We start from the raw sequence: 7,500 nt of genomic DNA on the forward strand, positions 1-7,500 counted from the left end.
GGGGAGAGGAGTTAAGAGAAGAGGAGAAGAAAGGAGAGGAGGATGGCAGCACCACACATGCTTGCTTGTGACTCAAGACTTTCAGCTTGATCTAGCCTGTATCGCATGGAAGAAATGACACAAAACAAAATTGAAAGTGGAGAAAAAAACTCTTTTGACCCATTTCCATACCTGATGACGAAGGGAAGGAAAGGGTAGGCATTGGCGTCTGCAGTTTTTGCGCTTTCCTCTCTCATGGGCCTTTAGAGAGAAATCTTCACTTCATCTGTTTTGATAATAATAATATTAATAATAATAATAATAACAATAACAATAATAACAACAATAAGCAGCAGCAGAATCTTCAGAATGATAAACATCATCATAATGAGTAGGTCACCAGAGTAGTGTTAATTTCGTCAGACGAGACGAGAGGAAAAATGTTCGTCAACAACCTTTTTTTACATGACTAAGACGAGACGATGACGAGACTGCACTAATGTCCTGAAACACTGACTAAGACTATCTTAAGATGCATTATTGTTGACGAAAAAAGACGAGACTAAAATGTTTTGCATTAAATAAAAACTAAGATAAACTTTCTCTTCCATTTTCGTCTACCAAATGAGAAGACAGAATAGCTGTTACCTTTTCAAAATATTCCGAATGAGTTCATGCGCAGCAGCTTTCCTGTAGGCTAGTCTACGTGCTGTTGCTGCAGCAGGAAACTACATGGAACAAGAACACCGGAGATTTCTGCCAGAGTTAGGCTTTATGCCACAATGCTACATACCCAGAAGTTGAAGCTTCTCTCATACATATACAAATTAACATCCCCCAGAATGTCCATACGAAAATTTTCAGCAAGTAATGTCAACTATTTAACTAGTTACACTGATGATGCAAAGTTTGCTAGCAAGTAAGCTAATATGGAAAGTTCGCTAGCAAGTTAGCTAAGATTGAGAGTTTGTGTTGCGTTTGGGCGCATATCGCCATCTAGCGTGGCGGAGTAAAACATTCATACTTGGGTCCAAGACAGTGTTTCTCAAACTTTTTCAGATGAAGGACCACTTAACTAATCAATAAAAAAGAAACGCACGGACCACCTAGCTAAAAAAAAAAATAGACCTAGCAGTATATTAGCCTACACAATACTCACTGAACCACCTTGCTTATTGTCTTTGCACTTTGTTTAATTGTGTCAGAGGATTAATATGATTTAAACTGGCATATCTGACATAGACAGTGTTGTAGAACAGTTTGAATTTACATACAAGTTGGTTCAATATTGCAAACAACTCATCTATATTATATTTTACCACGTCTGCTCGTGGACCACTTGGGATAGCTTGCGGACCACCAGTGGTCCCCGGACCACACTTTGTGAAACACTGGTCTACGAAGATCATGACAGTGGTCCAGTGAAATCTTTTACTGTCTATGGCCAAATCCCAGCCGAGCTATAACTGTAGCTCGACTTACCTGTGCATGTACTGACTGATAAAAAAATCAGAATGAGTAATTATAACAGTCGAGTAGCCCTGTGGACACACAATATTGTTAGAAAATTGAGATGTGTGAAACACTATTTGACTGAAATGGTAATCAGAAATAATTTGTTATAAAAAAAGACTAAAATGTTTTGACTAAAACTGACTGAGACTAAGATAGCTTTAGTTTTCTTTTGACTAAAACTAGACTATAAATTACGAGACTTTTAGTTGACTAAAACTTGACTAACAAAAATGATATTTGAATGACTAAATACGACAAAGACTTAAAAGGACATTTCGTCACAAGACTAAGACTAAGACTAAATAAAAAATAGGTGACAAAATTAACACTACACCAGAGCGAGGATGGCAGATTGGGCTGCACGTGTTGGGTGGGGTGGGGATTTATGCGGTCGGGTCAGCAACGGTGTGAGGGTAAAGTGGGTTAGAGCAGACAGGGGGTTCCAATATCCTCACACCCACAAATACACACACACACACACACACACACACACACACACACACACACACACACACACACACACACACACCACACACACACACACACACACACACACACACACACACACACACACATACACACACATTCACACCAAATGTATGTGATTATGAGTTCTCCCTTAGTGAAAGTGTATGGGTTCTACAGTGGTCAGAGCTACAGTGCAGATCAGACTCCTCCTGCTCCAGCCTTCTCCAAAGCATCCCTCCCTCCCAGCATACAAACTCCCGTGCTGTGATGACACTCGCCTGAATATGTCACCATCCAGTGAGCAAGGCAGCTGACTGCAGCAGACCGCAGCCCAAATGGTGTTACCGGAGGGCTGTGCGACGCTCCAGTGTCAGCTAACTTATCTAGCACCCCAGTCACCCCCTCCAGGGTTCAATAACCCCATTTCCCACCAGGCTGTCTTGGGGGGCGGGGGGGTCTCTTAATTGGTAACTGAAGGCAGGGTAGATCCTTCTACAGGGCAGCTGAATAGTGTGACTAAGACTTTAACCCACTATCGTAACACCCACTTTTGTTCAGAAATTCTAAAACAACGATGTTTTTTAACACTTCAAAATAACATTTGCTAAATGAACCTTACATTTTTCAGTAGCCATAGGTGTGTAGATTTGAACAAAATCTGGTTTGGTTCTTAACGGGAGCATTTACTGCCTGAAAGATCCGATTTAGTTTACCACGCTCGCAGTTATAGGGCTGGCCTGATGGGTCGCCTATTTACGCCGTTTTAACAGCACATGAACGGTTAGACCGAAAATTCTCGTCATGAAATTAAAATTCCACTGGAGCTCCAAGCGGTTGTGTACACGCAGCCTTACAACACTGTTTACAGCTCTTCGAGTCACGGTAAAATGTCATTTTTGGTACATAGCTAATTTAGATACACCTATGGTGTGGGTGGTTGTGTTTCTTTAGGAGTCCGCCGTCTTGGTTTGTATAGAAATGGATATTAAGTGACACATACACGCAAGACGGTGGAAATACGGGGCCGACGGTAATAGGGGGAGTTCCGATACATTTGATAAAGCTTTGGAGGGTGTAGACAAACACACACACACACACACACACACACACACACACACACACACACACACACACACACACACACACACACACACACACACACACACACATGCAAGGGGAAAGTGGTGTTAAGTTTAGGCCTGGACACGGTGTGCATACAGCAGATGTTATCAGAAGGATGGGCCAGCTGTGTCCTACTAGTTAAGAAATCAGACTTATGACCGAAGGGTGCCCACTTCAAACCCTGACTGGTAGGAAAAAAATGTGAGCAGGGGGAGTGGTTGAACATCACTCGCTGGGCGCAGCAGCAGGGGCTGCCCACTGCTCTTGGTTTGTGTGTGGTCACTGGGTGTGTGTCCACTAACTACGAATGGGCGAAAATAATTTTTCTTGGGATCAATGATCATATCTATCTTGCAGCAAAATACTTGTGTGTAATGACTTTGCATGACCAGGCAAGTTTTGAAGCACTCTCTCTCATGGTCAAGACAAAATAAAATTATTCAGAAATATAAATATACAAAATATAAATAAATGTATTCATTTAACAGAATATTTTATTCAAAGTTACTTACAAAACTACTAGACCTGCTGATAAAATGAGTTTATTTCATGCCTCAGCGAAACATAGCTGGTTAATTAGCAGCAACACTTTCATGGTAGATAGCCGCCACGGTTTAGATGGAGAAGTGAATGAATATAAAGGGGCAGTGAAAACCATAGCATTCACACAGCGAGAAACTCAGCACACAGAGAGATATTCATAGTTTGCAGCAGCAAAATTATTGTATTTTGGATGTTCATGTATGTACTGTAGTGTGTATGCAGACATTTTGGAATTTGCATTAGATCACTGTACTGTAAATGTTCAGTGGCTTTGATGACAATTTCAGAAATAGAGTTTCCAAAGCAAACCATGAGCATTAAACAGCCTCTGCAGATTTGTCTGCTTTGGTTTATTGGAGGCACCGAGAGCCATTACTATACTCTATATGCCCCTCTTCTGTAGAGAGAGAGGGGGAGAACTGTGAGAGAGCTTTGACCCAGATTAGTGAAGTTCTGCTTCCTCCCTCTCTCTCTCTCTTTCTCCCTCCCTCTCTCTCTCTCTCTCTTTCTCTCTTCACTAATCTCAGGCACGACTGCCGCTCGTCCACTCCCCCTCTTGTCACTTCCTGCTGGGGTAGAGAGGGGCCAGGGTCACACCCACCCCACCCCACCCTCTTTTATTCCTGGAACTCCCCACAGCAAGAGGTCCCCAGAGGGGGGGTGAATACACTCTCTCTCTCTCTCTCTCTCTCTCTCTCTCACACACACACACACACACACACACACACTACTACTACACACAAACACACAGAGACACAAAACATATAGCACATAAATACACACTTAACCACACGTACCAGGACAAACACACACTCACACTCTCTCTCTCTCTCTCTCACACACACACACACACACACACACACACACACACAGGCAAACAAACAGAAACTTGCTCTCTCTCACACACAGTCAGCGAAAACCCCAGGCACAGCTTATAGGCCCTTTCACACTGGCAAAATCGCCGCGATTTTATGTACCAGAATCGCGGAACGACTGTCCCTTTCACATAGACCTAGGCGGAACGGCGGGACAAAGTGTCTCGCCAAATTTACTACCAAGCCTAGACATTTTGCCGAGTTTTTTCCGCCACCAGTGTGAATGGGTCAAGGCGGAAAGGGGAATCTGAGCGGGCATTTCAATGCTATGTCCAGCCCACCACAGGAGATTGCAAATAAATCTAACTGATCAAAATCAGCAATAGCAGCAATTTCAATCTATAAATTCACAAAGTCTCCAGTCATTCAATGCCTGCTAGAGTTGACTGTAGCTTGGAATGCAATCAGTTGCCATAATATGCTATCCTAAAATCCAGCGATAAAACAAAGCATGAACTCATGAGCGTCTGTCTGCCCTATATGTATATCCTCTGATTGTAATGCTTACAGATATCTAGGCGATATTTGTAACATTTATTTTGTATTTGGCCTGTTGTAAAATCATGTACACTTATTGAACAATAAAACACATTAGGAACCGCAAAGTTGGAGACATGCATATTTGCAAATTTAAAACCGAAGAAACCAATGTGAAGAAACCAATGTGCTTATGTCGCGATTTCTGATAGGCCCAGGCCTAGAGAAAAGACAGCTATGGTAACCTAAAATTTAGGATTTGCTTTGCCTACACTGCTGTTTGGTTGTTCCAAACTTTGAGACGATCCATACTCGCATTAACTGAATCTTATCAACCCGAACTGCGATGTTGAGTGACATGCCTAATAATCTCACTGCCTTCGGCATAACTGCTAACAGTGCGCCTAGGCCTACTGTTAAACACCTGGAAAATATTAAGCTGCTGTTTTCTTTTCATGACGAGCACTAGGCCTACGCTTGAATGATTTATGACTGAATGGAACATTGCATTTTTAAAGAACTGCTTATCACGTCGTGTGACAAAGTTTACACTAATCATCTTCTTCTAATGTATCCTTATGTTGAGATGTCCATTCTCTTTGCCCTAGGCCAGTGTTTCTCAAACTTTTTCAGACCAAGGACCACTTAGCTTAAAAAAAAGAGTAGACCCATTTCAACAGTATATTACACAATAGGCTTACTCGATGAGCCACCTTGCTTATTGGCTTTGCACCTTGCTTATTGTGTCAGAGGATTAATATAATTTAAACTGGCATAGTTTACACGGGCAGTGTTGCAGAACTGTTTGGATTTACATACAAGTTGGTTTAATACTGCAAACAACTCATCTATATCGTATTTTACCATGTCTGCTCACGGACCACTTGGGATAGCTTGCGGACCACCAGTGGTCCCCGGACCACACTTTGAGAAACACTGCCCTAGGCTCATTTGTGTGCGAAGCATGTTTCAATTAAGACAGTACACAAGCTATTTTTATTGTTGTAATATTGAATGATTTCATGAATAAATTGTATGCACAGTACATTGTACGGCCAACGCAAGGGGCAACTCTTCTCTTCAATTTCCCTTCCAAATTACGTTTTATTGTCTGAAGACATCTATCGCAAGAATTTAACATTCTAATAGCAACAGCAAAGCAAATGCAAGCTGACCAAAGTGCAGTCGGTTCTCCCGCCATGATTTTTGAAATCACACGCCTGCTGTATCTAAAGGTCCACGCACATAAGGCCTACGACTATCACTCTACACGCCCCCTGTTGCACGTCACAATTTAATTTACTATAGCTGATCCTGCCTCATGGCTCCCCAAAATGCCGCATCATGTGAACAGATCAGAAGGTCGGCAAATTTTCACCTCGCCTTCACACACAAAAAGACGTCCCCTCTTCCCGCAAATTTAGCGTGATCTCTGTGGGAAAAGGCCTTATGTCTCCGTGGCATAGCCAGAGGCCCAGGTATCCTCTTTTGGGTTCTCTTTTCCTCTGGAGGCTGTTCTAAAGCAGAGGCCGCCATCTGTGGTGCTGTCAGTCCATCCGTCCGTCTGACCGTCAGTAGCTGTTCCTTCCACAGGCCACACAGAGCAGAGGGTGACCGTTGCTCTGCTCTGAACTACCTTTGTTCATCTGCATAGAAGACTCACTGTAGTCACATCACAATAGCAGGAGCATAGCCATGTATGTGTGTGTGTGTGTGTGTGTGTGTGTGTGTGTGTGTGTGTGTGTGTGTGTGTGTGTGTGTGCAAGAGAGAGAGAGAGAGTTAGAAAGGGTCTGTATGTATATATGTGTGTGCGAGAGAGTGAAAAAGAGAAGGATAGAGTATGTGTGTATGTGACAGTGATTGAGTGTGTGAATTTGTATTAATGTGTTTGTGTATATTTTTATGTGAGTGATTGTTTGTGTGTGTGTGTCTGTGCGAATGTGTATTTATGTTCCTATTTGTGTGTGTGTGTGTGTGTGTGTCGCTGGGGGATGGGCACAGCCGCTAGCCTGGCCTGGGCCACACCCAGGCTGATTGGGGGGGCCACACCTCAGCATGGAATCCACTGCAGCTGGGTCACATGAGCCCTACGGGTGGCCCCCACCCCCGCATCTACACACGCACACACACACACACACACACACACACACACACACACACACACACACACACACACACATGCAAAGTCACTGACTGGTTGGCTTTTAGTGTAGCTGGTCAGTGTGATGGTCTGCCCCTCTATTCTGCTCATTCTCTTTATCATTCTTTCTCTGTTTCTCATTCCCTTTCTCCCTCTCTCCTGTCCTCTCTCTCTCCCTCTCTCCCTCTCTTCTGGCCCTTAAAGAGCAGGGTGTGACTCCAGTTGCCAGAGAGAGGGAGGGGACAGGCAAGATTGCTGACTACTCCTCCCTGTTTCTCTCTTTCAGTCCTCCGCCCTTTCTCTCTCTATCCCTCCCTCTCTCTCCCTCCCTTGGTCTTCACAAGCACACGTCCACATAGGCTCTCAGACTGCTCTAATGT

The 7,500-nt window shown here is 43.4% G+C and overlaps 1 protein-coding gene across 2 annotated transcripts in view; it reads left to right on the top strand.

The window, feature by feature from the left end:
• klf8 (Kruppel-like factor 8) overlaps positions 1 to 7,500 on the top strand; it is a 43,370-nt gene that overhangs the window by 13,447 nt on the left and 22,423 nt on the right. Inside the window, exon 1 of one of the 2 annotated variants that reach the window (XM_042092312.1) lies at positions 7,162 to 7,500. This exon is cut by the window's right edge and continues 83 nt beyond it. The exons of the other annotated variant lie outside the window; for it this stretch is intronic. The gene's annotated coding sequence lies outside the window, so the exon portion shown is untranslated. Of the gene's footprint in view, positions 1 to 7,161 lie in introns of those variants that run through there. 2 annotated transcript variants of the gene reach the window in all.

Source organism: Alosa sapidissima, chromosome 5, assembly GCF_018492685.1.
Source record: "Alosa sapidissima isolate fAloSap1 chromosome 5, fAloSap1.pri, whole genome shotgun sequence".
NCBI classification, from domain to species: domain Eukaryota; kingdom Metazoa; phylum Chordata; class Actinopteri; order Clupeiformes; family Clupeidae; genus Alosa; species Alosa sapidissima.